This window comes from Oreochromis aureus, linkage group 23 (genome assembly GCF_013358895.1).
Source record: "Oreochromis aureus strain Israel breed Guangdong linkage group 23, ZZ_aureus, whole genome shotgun sequence".
In the NCBI taxonomy this organism is placed as follows: Eukaryota; Metazoa; Chordata; class Actinopteri; order Cichliformes; family Cichlidae; genus Oreochromis; species Oreochromis aureus.
Window position 1 is genome coordinate 18,280,489 of NC_052963.1, and position 12,391 is coordinate 18,292,879.

At 41.6% G+C, this 12,391-nt stretch overlaps 1 long non-coding RNA gene across 1 annotated transcript; it reads left to right on the top strand.

Annotated features, from left to right (window-relative positions):
* Nucleotides 1–6,176: 6,176 nt before the first annotated feature.
* LOC120436488 lies at nt 6,177–7,582 on the top strand. Its single transcript, XR_005610489.1, has 4 exons — nt 6,177–6,275; nt 6,355–6,459; nt 6,617–6,686; nt 6,864–7,582. It is a non-coding gene; the product is annotated as an uncharacterized LOC120436488 (long non-coding RNA).
* Nucleotides 7,583–12,391: the final 4,809 nt, after the last annotated feature.

A 12,391-nucleotide genomic window follows, 5' to 3' on the forward strand; every position in this document is an offset into this window, starting at 1 on the left:
TGTATACAAAAGGTTTTCCCATGTAACGGTCTGCTAGAGGGTGTGGAGGCCCATAGCCCCGCCCCCAGGGCATGAAGCAGGCATGGAGGAGATCCAGGCTCCAGACATCCAGAGGACCCAGAGTGCGAGAGCCCAAGGAGTACCACCGGAGGGGCATCCGTGCCACCTTCCTGGGAAGGGCTGAGGAGATCCCCAGACGAGGGGGTCACCCAGTAGCCACGGAGCAGAAGCCAGAGGGGGCTGCACCGGCGTGCCCGCCGGCTCTGCCGGCAGCCAGCTGTGCCAGAGTGAACCGAGTTGCAGGCCCGAGGCCGGAGGCCCGAGGGCCCCTTTGCCCCGGAAGAGGCCTGACCGAGCGACAGGCATCGGGCCCCGCCAAGTAGCCACCGGGAGTGAGCCGGTGCATACACGAGCACCCAGCCCCGGACACCAAGAACCACCAATGCACCAACCCCTGAGGGCATCAGTTACCAGCAGGGAGTGTGGTGAGGGGAGATAGGCCTCCACACTTGGAGGGCCTGGGAGTACCCAGGAGGTGGAGTCTAAGACCCGACCTGACATATAGACACAGACAAACAGGCACACACAGACATAAACATGCTTTCCCACCCTCATGCACACATATACAAACACTCAGCACTCACCCAACGTAGGGATAGACATACATAGACATGTACACACAATCATACTCCCCAAACATACTCTATGCCCTGGGTCCAGGGTACTCGTCCCCAGAGGGGAAACGGCACCCAGACCCAAGAGATGTGACCCTTTCCCCGGGTGGAGGTAAGCAGACCGCCCCAGGCTCCGCAGCAGCAGGGAGGCCAATCGGACAGCCAACACCTCCTCCCAGCCCCCCGCCCCGATGGCTAGTAGAGAACGGGGGTGTGTGAAGACCCCATACCTCCCTCCTCCCGCTCATGTGTAGTGTTGCTGCGTGTTGTTCTAAAGTGCATTTAAAACAAGGGAGGGCATGGTGCTACTGCCAGAGAGCAGCAGGTGTTAGCACGGCCCCTCCCGAGAACCCTCAATGTCTACATGGATTTAAAATTGAGAGGTGGGCACCGGCGCCAGAGGTAGGGTTGAATACACAGACCCCCCTCTGGACGCCGTTAACGTGATCACCCTCAAGGCCCTATATATATATATATGTGTGTGTGTGTTATGAGAGTGTGAATAATGTGGATGTCTAAGTTGTGAAATAAAATTGAGGCACAGGTGGCCAGAAGGGGACAGAGAGGGGGGGATGCCTCCCTGCACCCTGGTGACACACCCGCACCCCAAGGCCCTACCTGTGTGGGTGGGTGTGGTGGAGCGGGAAGAGGAGGCAGCCGGGATGGGGAGGAAAAGAAGGAGGGGCAAGATGCCCCTCCTTAGGGCCAGCTCCCGGCTGACCCCAGTAGGCACCCCGTCCTCTAGTACCCACCAAGGCAAGGGAGCCCAGGCCCATCCCGATCGGGGCCCACGGCAGCAGCACCGCTAAGCCCCACAGGACCTGGGGAAGCCCACCCCACCCCACCGCAGAGGAAACTATACCCACCCCAACATTCAATCATCTCCAGACTACACAAGACAACAGACACCCAGGTTAGGTTTATTCTCCACCTCTCCTGTGTCTCTCCCCACCTGCAGAGTGGACTTCTGCAAGGATGGAACAACCTCCTGCCAGTTGAAGAGTCCCCAGTTGGGTCGATGCACCAGAGGCCCCTGCGCCAGGGCTGAGCCCGTGCACCCACCAGCCCACAACCTCGGCGACACACCGGCGAGGACCGAAGCCCCAAGGCCCAGCCAGAGCCCCATCACGGAGACGAAGCACCCCGAACCCCAAGCCCCCGCCTGCCCCGGATCCACTCAGGGGCAGCCAGGCTACCAGGCCAGTAACCCACGTCCGCCAGTACAGACCATCCCCAGCCCCGCTGCACGCAGCCATGAGGAGAACACCTCTAAGAGCGACCAGAGCCACTCACCAGGTTATGACCACAACCCCGGGTTGTGCCCTCCAGGATAACGTCTCTAGGGGTTCTCCTGGCGCCCTTAGCCCATCCCAACCTCCACATCAACCACAATAGCGAAGGCAGGACCAAACCATGACCCCCACCCCACTAGGTGATGAAGCCAATCAAAGGAGCCCAAAGGGATTGATCAAATGTGGTGGCAGAGGCTGTATCAAGACTAATGTGATCTATTAGATGGTTTTTATATTGATTAGAATTAAGATTATTTTATTTTTCCAGTTAAGGAGGACCGTTTTCTTGGCAATGCATAGGGCTGTAAAAACAATGTGGGCTGTGTTTATTTCTGCAGTGACCTCATCCAAGTTGCTCAGCAAGCACACTAAAGGGAGGCTGGAATGTTACATTTCAGACACTTTGATAAGTCTTCACATATCTCACGCCAAAACTTCTGCACTGGTGGACAGAACCAAAGGGCGTGGATGTAATTGTCTGGTGTATTGCCTTGACAGTGTGAGGAGTTGTTGGAAGATGTAAAGCCCATCTTGAACATCCGATGACCTGTATAGTGCACTCTATGTAGTATTTTGTATTGTATTAATTGCAGACTGGGATTTTTAATCAATTTAAAGGTTTTTAAGCATACCTGAGACCAGAAGTTTTGGTCTAAGCTTACTGATAAATCTGCTTCCCACTTTGCAATAGGAAGGATATTGATTCATCTATTTTAGAAAGTGTTCTGTATATTTTAGATAATAATTTGGGGATTTAAGAGTAAGAAAGTGTACCGCACTTGGTGGTGTTTGTAATTCAGCTTGACTGAGGTTAAATCTCTTTTTTACTATGGATTTAATTTGTTGATATTCTAAAAATCTTTTCTTGTTGATCCCATATTGTGTAACTAGTCTGTCAAATGGAATAAATTCTGTTCCCTCTAATATATGTTCTAAGTATTTAATTCCTTTACAACTCCATTCTGGAAAATTAATCATATTATTGTTTTGTAATATGTCAGGGTTATTCCAGATAGGTGTACGTTTGCATGGGATTAATGAGGACGCTGTCATTTTTAGAAACTCCCACCATGCTGTCAGAGAAGAGCTGATGTTGATGCTTTTAAAGCATTCATGTCTTTTGATGTTTGAGCTGATAAATAGTAGGTCTGAAATTTCTAGATTATTACATAGTGCCTGTTCTACATCTAGCCAGGGCTCATCTAAGAAGCTGTGTTTAAACCATCTAGAGATGAACTGAAGCCTGTTGGCTAAAAAAATAGTGATTAAAGTTAGGCAGATCTAATCCTCCTTTATCCTTGGTCCTTTGTAATGTTTTTAAGCTGATATGTGGGGTTTGTCTTTCCAAAGGAATTTAGAAATACATGAGTCCAGAGATCTGAACCAATCTTGTGATGGCTTACTTGGGATCACTGAAAACAAATAGTTTATTTTGGCAAGACCATCATTTTTATAGCGGCAACCCTTCCCATGAGTGATATGGGTAAAGATTTCCATCTAGCCAGATCGCTTTCTACTGTCTTTAAAAGCGGGATGTGGTTTAATTTAGTTAATTCTGAAAGCTTAGGAGAGACATTAATACCTAAATATTTTATATTTCCAGATTGCAGTGGTGTAGGAGAAGAATTATGGAAGGAGCAATTAATCGGAAGAACTGTAGATTTTGACCAGTTGATTGAATAATCTGAGACTCTTGAAAAGAATTTATCAATTCAATCACCCCAGAGATATTGGTTTGTGAGTTTTGGAGAAAAAGTAACACATCATCTGCATAAAGGCTGATTTTATGTTCTACATTCTTGCATTTTATGCCCTTAATTACTGAATTCTGTCTAATTGCTGCTGCTAGTGGCTCAATAAAATTGCAAACAGTGAAGGGAGAGTGGGCATCCCTGCCTGGTGCCCCTCAGGAGACAGAAGCTGGAGGATGTTTGGTCATTTGTTCTGACACAAGCTGTTGGGGAATTATATAATATTTTTAACCAGTTTATGAAAGAGGTTCCAAAACCAAATTTGTGTAAAGTTGCAAATAGAAATTTCCAGTTAACTCTGTCAAATGCTTTTTCTGCATCAAGAGACAATATTATGGTTTCAATGTTTTTGCTGCATGAGTAGTCTGTTAAATTAAGTAATCTACGTGTATTTGTTGATGAGTGCCTACCTTTTATGAAGCCAGTTTGGTCAGGATGAATTAAGAGGGGGGTTATTTTCTCTAATCTCTTTGAGAGAGCTTTGCAGATTATTTTAAGGTCTACATTTATAAGGGATATTGGACGATAGCTTGAGGGATATACAGGGTCTTTGCCTGGTTTCAGTAAGAGACTGATATTTGCAGAGTTCATATTTGGTGGTAGTCTGCCATTTTCTTTGATTTCCTGCAACATTCTGTGAAAAACTGGTGCTAGAATCGTCCAGAATTCTTTGTAGAATTCTGCAGGAAAGCCGTCTGGACCTGGAGCCTTATTGTTGGGCATACTTATCAGGGCTTCCTGGAGTTCACCTGGCATCAGTGGTGAATCCAGTGCCATTGCTTGAGTGTCTAATAATTTTGGAAGAGTTATGTTGTCCAGAAACTGATCAATTTCTTTTAGATGGGTTTATTTGTGGTGTATATAAAGTTTCATAGAAATCCCTAAAAATTTTGTTTATTTTTTTAAGATCATATATTGTATTCCCAGATAAATCTTTAACAGCACATATAGTTGTTTTTTCTTTATTGATTTTTAACTGGTTAGCAAGAAATTGTCCGGATTTGTTACCGTGTTCATAATTTTGCAGGCGAAGTCTTTGTACTAAGAATTTAGTCTTTTTATTAATAATTTCATTTAATTCTAGTTTTGTTTTGCGTAAATTGTTTAATATTTCTTGATCTTGGTGTGATACATAGGCTTTTTCTAAGGATTTGATGTTTTTTTCCAGTTCTTGAATATTTTTGTTTTCTTCTTTCTTCTTATGTGATGAGAAAGAGATTATTTTACCTCTCATCACGGCTTTCCTGCTTCCCAGAGGACAGATGCTGATGTTCCAGGAATGTCATTAAAGTCTAAATATGAAGTCCATTCTTTTTAAAGTATTTGATAAACTCTTCATCTTTGAGCAGTGATGTATTAAATCTCCAGTTTTTACTTGGTGTGGTATTATTCTTCTGCATTAGTGTTAAAGATACAGGAGCATGATCGCTGACAGCTATAGGATGAATCTCAGTGTCTGAAATGTCACTCAGCAGTGAGCTGCTGACCAAAAAATAATCCAGACGAGAGTAGGAGTGATGAACATGTGAGAAGAAAGAATATTCCTTACTGTTAGGGTGGAGGGAGCGCCATGCATCGCAAAGACCAAAGTCGCTCATATACTGTTTGATTATATTTGTGGACTGCCAATTACGCTGAGTTCCTAATCAAATTCTATATGCTGTACTCCAGTGTTGCCTGTTATGGTCCAGTTATTGTTTTGATGTTATCAAAATACTGTTGTTATGTAAATCTGGGGAAGTTTAGACTCCTTCATTTGTACATTTTACAGCAAATTAACAGTACTGTTGCATCCCCTAGATTCCCTAGTACCAGAAAAGCATCAAAATTATTCAAAAGTACCTTATATTTGTGTTTAAAAACTTCATTGAAATCAGTTGAATTCATTTAAATCTGTTTAAATGTGATAAAATGTATAAGTATGTTTTGCTGATGACGCTTAAAAGCAAGCAAAAAAGACCAAATCTGATCAATGTAATTATTTACAGTGCTTTCCCATATAAACTGGGATCATCATTAACATCTTTTACAGCATTTTGCAGATGCCACACATGCAGCTAAAGTGTGTTTGTTTAGTTCTGTAAATTAGTTTTGTAAATAAACAAAATGTTTAGTTAGCCATGTGATTGGCTAATCAGGTAAATGCATTAACAAGAAGTTGAACAGGCAGAGGCTATATAACCCAATCTAACGCTAGCTTGAATAAAAAGTGAATAATGCAGAGCTGTCCAAATTGAGTGATGTTTTGTTAGACATACAGTATATTAATACACCTCACAACAGGCACATAACAGTAATGGATAGAAATGGTCAGTCTCACACACTTTTATTTTACATTTCTTGTAAATTCAGTTACAATACTGTTGATATTTTGATTCTTTACAAATAAAAAACTGTCCTGTAATCTGATGTAATGTGTTTTGTTTATGTGCGTCTCTGTTTTTTCCCTCTTCATTTTTAGAATGGTACAGAGTGGTCTGGAAAACCGATCAGCTGTCAGCTGGAAAACCCAGTCAGCAGTGAACACAGTGATGACATCATCATCCCATTCACAAGCAGTTAGTTATCACACCAACACATGTGCATCATTCTTGTAAACATTTACAGTTTTATTAATTTATTCTTTCTTTGTTGTAGGAAATTTTCCTGTTATGTTCATGCGATTAGTATTTATTGTGTTGCTGATTGTGGTGGCCCTGTCTGGCTTCTTTATTTGGCACAAACACATAAAAGCTAATCCAGGTAAGAATCCAGAAAAAGATTACAGTTACTCTGCCGTCCTTTTTTTTTTTAAATTACATTTTATTTATTTATTTTTTTGCATACTTTTTCTTTTGTTATTAAAATTTCAACTTATGAGATTCTTTATTTTATTCTTTTATTTTACTTAATGTTTGAGCATCAAGACCCGACCACAGAGACACTGTTTACATCAGAGACAGCAGGAAAGAGGACAAAGAGGAGATAAGGTGGAGATTTTGTGCTGAAGTTGGTCTAAAACTGCTCAGATTTAAAGATCAAATCTATTAATAACACATATATCCTAAAAAATGTACATCTTTTGTACAGTTATTATATTTTTTATGTTTTTTTCTATGGTAGATGTTGAACAATATCAATAAAGCTATTTTATTTTCATTACATAGAGGACACATGCTCAGCCTGAGCAACCTGTGATGAAGTCAAATGAATTCTGAGTCATTGTTTCAATCGATCTCTCAGTGAGACGGACTACAGGTGGGACTCACAGGGTATGGGAAATGAATTTTCGGTTCTTTATTGAATGTATTCATGAATGTAATCCTTGTTTACATTGTTGTGCTGCTGCAGGCGAGTATCATTATCTGTCCACCAGAGGTCGCCATACACTCAGATGGTTCAGCTTTTACTCGTGAATGGTCTGTGTCAAAGGAAAATCGTGTATATGTGATCAGCTATATGAAATGTATCTTTTTATTTTATCATTAAGCACATGTCTATGTGACTTTTCACCTAGTAACTTGTGTGATGAACTTATGCAGATACTAACCGCTTCCTGTTTAAAGAACATTTAGATGTAGAGAAGTGAAACCTCAGCTCTTTTGCTAGAACATACAGATGTAGAGAAAAGGGGAAAAACCTGCTGTTTTGAGTGACGTTGTTATCTTTGTAACACACACAACACACACACACACACAGTACAATCTTGTATAAATAAAGGATGCAGACAGTCATGAGGCGCAGATCCTGCGTTTCATGGCTGCCCTCGCGGGTTAAAGAAAATCTGCAGTGTTTGTGTGTTTTCTAACTCAGGTGTCTCAGCTGAACAAAGAACGGCAGGGTGATTTAAAGAAATCCCCTGTCAGTCTGTAAAGCTGGATGACAGTGACTGGATTTGGAGGTTTATTTCCTTATTAATGGATAGTTTGGTTTCATATCTTTAGCAAACAATAAAACAATACAAATTTCCAGCTGACAATATTTAAAAATGAATTTGTATCATGCTTTATTAACACTGATGTAAAGTGCTTTGTGTTTGTAATAAGATCCAGATTATGTGAGCATGTTTAGTGACAAATTGGTCTTGCACATAATTTTTATTTTGGGTCCTGAAATAACAAAGCATGGAACAGCTGGATCTTTTCCTCCTGAGTCATTTTAATTTGTCACTGTCCAAAATAATAAATCACTGAGTCACAGTAAGTGAGTGAACCTGCATCTGATTCTGTTTGGAGTGATTTACTCTGCATTCATGTGTTTCCAGGAATTTCTCACTGCCATTCAAACACATCTGGAAAACTTAAGACTGTGGTGTTTTCCTGTGTTTTACAGGAACTTTTTGTAGTTATACTCTGCAGAATTTAACTAAAACTTTAGCCACCAGGGGCAACATTTTATCAGTTGGATGCTCCTGTTTCACTTTTTTATCTTTTCTTTTTAGCCTAAAATGTATTGAAAGATTGCACAGACACACTGCATCATCTAGTGGTACAAATTGGAACTGCATGAAAGTACAGCCCAGGCCTTGTTTAATTAGGATCTTTACATTATAATGCACACATGTGTTGGTGCTTGGTCCCTGCTTTACTAAGCTAGTCAGTGGATTGACAATTCCCTGGTGGTCACTAGCATCCCTTTGTTAGTCACTGGGATTCCAAGGATAATGACTAGCATTCACTCTGTTCCTTAGCTAGTAGTCATTTGCACTTAAATGCCAAAGAAATGTAGAATTATTATGCACATAGTTGTTTTGAAATGAAAATACAGTGAATAGTTACAAAAACATGTGGTTAGAAAGGTTGGGGCTGAGTAGCCGAGGGATGCTGGTGACTAACCTGTCCACTGGGTTGCAGAGGTAGAAGAATCAGGCCCTGGCTTTGACACAGACAGCATCTTCTCTGTCTTCAGATTTATGGCCTCTGATAGCGACTCCAAACTCATGAGCTCAGTGGCTTACAGTATGTAAACTAATGTGTCTGAACACATAAGAATGTCCTCCCAGCAGCTAGGGCAGCTAGAATCTGCAGGAGTGAAAAGGTGCAATGATGGCGCAAAATATGCAAGGAAAGTTTCCAGGTTTGAATCTGGCCGTCTCCTAGCAGTTTATCAGCCAGCAGGATATTTGTGTCACCTGGCGGCTGAAGGTCAACAAGCCTTCTTTAAAAAAGTGACACGGAGCTTATTTTTCTTCTCCTTTGGAGGTCGGTGGGAGGACACACTTATGTGTTCAGACACATTAGTTTACATATTGTATGCGCTAACTTCAAGACGAGTCTTCCTGAGCTTGACAGCCCAGAGCTGGAAAGAAGATGGATGAAATTTAAATTTTGAAACATAAAGGACAGGGAGGTCTCACCAAACAACACCTTTCGAGGAGAGCGAGTGGTGATTGAACAACAGTGGAAAGTGTATCTACTTTTACATGTGCGGACAGGACTAACAGGGAAATGAGGAGCATGGGAACCGAACACGGACAGATTTTTCTGTTCAGTCGTATAGTTCAGTTCTGAATACAATTTGCTATAAGTCTCACCTGCTTTCTAATCTAAATATGAGCTGCTCAAGTGACAAGTTTGTAGGTTGATGGATCCTAGATTGTATATGTTTTTTAATGATTTGGTGGTGAGGAGTGAAAAATACAGAGAAATTCAGAGAAAGTCCCCACCAAGGTGCATACATATCATCATGACTGACTTTTAGAGGAAGAAATGAGTCTCCACAAACAGGAAAATGCAAAGACTTCTTTGCAGATAGCAAAATGGTTTGAAAGTTTAGACTCAAATAGAATAGAATAGAATAGAATAGAATAGAATAGAATAGAATAGAATAGAATAGTCCTTTATTGTCATTTTTCCTCATAATGGGATGTTTTGTTCCAAATTTATTTGGTGTTGTACTTAAGGCTCCAAAGGTCCCCCTTCCCCCTTGCAGATAGATTGTGGGTGTAGTTCAGGGGCATCTGTCATCATGCAAAGCTTTACTCTAATCATGGAATGCAGATTTTAGCACAAACAGGTGCCAAACTGCAGGCAAACATGTCTTAACAGAGACTGAAACACATGGAGAGCATAGTATCAATCTGGATTTTTCTTTTATTTCCCCATCATCCAAAATCTCTGCATACATTTTATATTAAGAAAAGTCTACTTTGTTGAATTTAGGGCCTCCATGTTTGGAGACGTTCTCTAAAATTTGCTGAAAAACTAGTTGTTTTAAGAGCTTTTTTTGGATCCTGAGGGGATATTTGTGAGAGTTCAAACCTCAGAAACCTCAGAAACTTATTTGAAAACGTGCTCCTCAGGCTTCAAGTCTGCAGATTGACTGAAGTCAGCAAGAACTCTTTGGCAAACTTGCTCAAATGTGGATTCAACTCTGTTTGCACCACTTTGTTATGAGCTGCTGCATCTTTCTGGATGCCAAAGACAAACCTTTCATAATAATGACTGGATACTGACCTGACTCTACCTGTCTCCCACGTGTAGCACAAGTGTTTACTAGTATAAGCTATAGAATTTAAACTTACAAAGCCAATTACCAAAACTGTTAATAGTTCCATGAACCATTGAGCAAGGCATATGACTTGATAGATGCTATTATGAATGCTTTCAAAAGGCATCAACAGCACAGATACAGTGGAAATCATTCACAGAACAAAGTTTTCAGCCAGGCTGTACACATTTTAACACAAGATGTTATAATACTCTGGTTCACTCAGTGACTCACTCCGTCTCCCAAAAATCTTCTTTAATTCAGTTCAGTTCAATTCAACAGTATTTACATACAAATGAATTGAACTGAACTGAATTAAAGAAAAATCCCAACAATCCCATGTGAGCAAGCACTTGGCGACAGTGGGGAGGAAAAACTACCTTTAAAAAGGGAGAAACGACCGGTTGGGGGGGGGGGCATGACAAATTTATATACAACTAAATGTTTAAAGAAATATGGCTTAAAATGTACATTTAGGCACTGGAAGTAGCTGTTAACATTTAGTTGTATATTACTGTGATTTTATAGGAGACTGAGTTGAAGTCAGTCTAAGTGAATAGTCTAAAAAAACAGTTACGCTTCTTTTTCTCTTTGGGATTTTCTTCTGGCACATTTTCATCTTGGGCCTCTGGATTTTCTTGTTTGGTAACCTCCTCTTTTTTGTGCTGATTCTCCTGGAGTGTCTCATTTTGGGCTGGAGAATTTTCTTTTATGTTAACACTGGCCTCTTTTTCCAAACTTGATCGATGTATTGTCTTGTTTTGGGCCGGAGAATTCTCTTGTTTGCCACCGTTGGACCCATTTTCTTGTTTCTTTCTTGTCTCTTGCAGTGACTGCAAAGACTCCTGAAGTAATATCTTTTCTTCTTCTGTTTGCCTGAGTTGGTTTTTCATGGCTGTGTTCTCATGGTTTTGCTTCTCTCTGATTTCCAAGTAGGAAGCTTTGTTTTTTTTGCTCTTCTTCTAAGTTTTGTGCCTTTAAATGATTTTTCTCACCAAGAGCCTCACTGGTGCAGAGTTTGAGCTCACTGAACTCACAGCGGGCTCTTTGTTCTTGTTCTTTGTGCTTTGCAACTTCCTCTTCTAGATGTTTTTGAGTTTTAAGAAGCTGCTCGCAGAGTTGTTCAGTCTCTTCGTGCTGTTTTGTACATTGGACCTCCAACTCAGCTTCTCTATTGGTTTTCTTGTCTGCAGAGTCTGTGTGTGGAGCTTCTGTAGTTTGTGTTGAAGCGTCCACACTCAGCTCTGCAGCTGTGACAGCTGTGTTGCTGTCTTCAACAGGAGCCTCATTTACCTCAGGGGTGAAGTTCTCCTCTGGACTCGGGTCTGTTTCTCTGAGCCTGTTTCAGCTGTTCTTGGAGCTCGAGAATGTTTTTTTTTTTCCCCAGCGTTTTCTCTGCAGCAGGTGAAGCCAATCCTTCTGTGTTTTTTCCAGTCATTATGCAAATGTACTGTTTATAAGGTTTGGGGAAACCTGCAGTCAGCTGAGACTGAAGAAGTCACTTGGATGAGTGACGAAACGTTTCTCCCACAAAACGCTACGTCCAGATGAACAGATTCAACTTTTGGAGAGCTTCTGTGTTTTTGTCTTGGCAGCTTTGTGGTTTGCAGCTACCATTTTGTAAAGATTGGTTTTCTGCATGTGCTGAGACTCCTGCAGGTGGAATCTCAGCGCAGCCATTTCGTCAGTCATATCATATGGAGGTCTGCTCTCATTTGGTATGAAGTGAGGGTTAGGCTCTAAAGTGGGCATTGGGCTGATGTGGCCAAGGCCCTTGTCCAGGGTGTCTTAGGGTTTGCATTTTTCTACATATTCTTTTTATTTCTACCCTTTGGTTTGGCAGCCTCATCTGGTGCTCAGTTTTTGCCTATCGGCTTTGGGTTTTGCTCCATCGCTTTTGTTTTAGGCTGGACAGCGGCCGATGAAGTCCCTTCCTCAGGATCAGGGTTTTGCTGCATACGTTGCATTTTTCTTGTTTTCGGTCTTACAGTGTCCATTGAAGTTTCAGGCTTGCTGTTTGTGTTTTGCTGCATAAACTGAACGTTTCAAATCTTTTTTTTCCTAAAAGTTGGCTCGTGGTGTGTTCCTTAGCAGTTGCACAGTTCTGAGACATACTGAGAGCATGCTGGTGTTCTCATCCAGTGGTTCTCATCCAGGCTTTTACTTTGAAAAGCCCAGGGTGGAAGTTGTGCTGTGACTCTCCTCC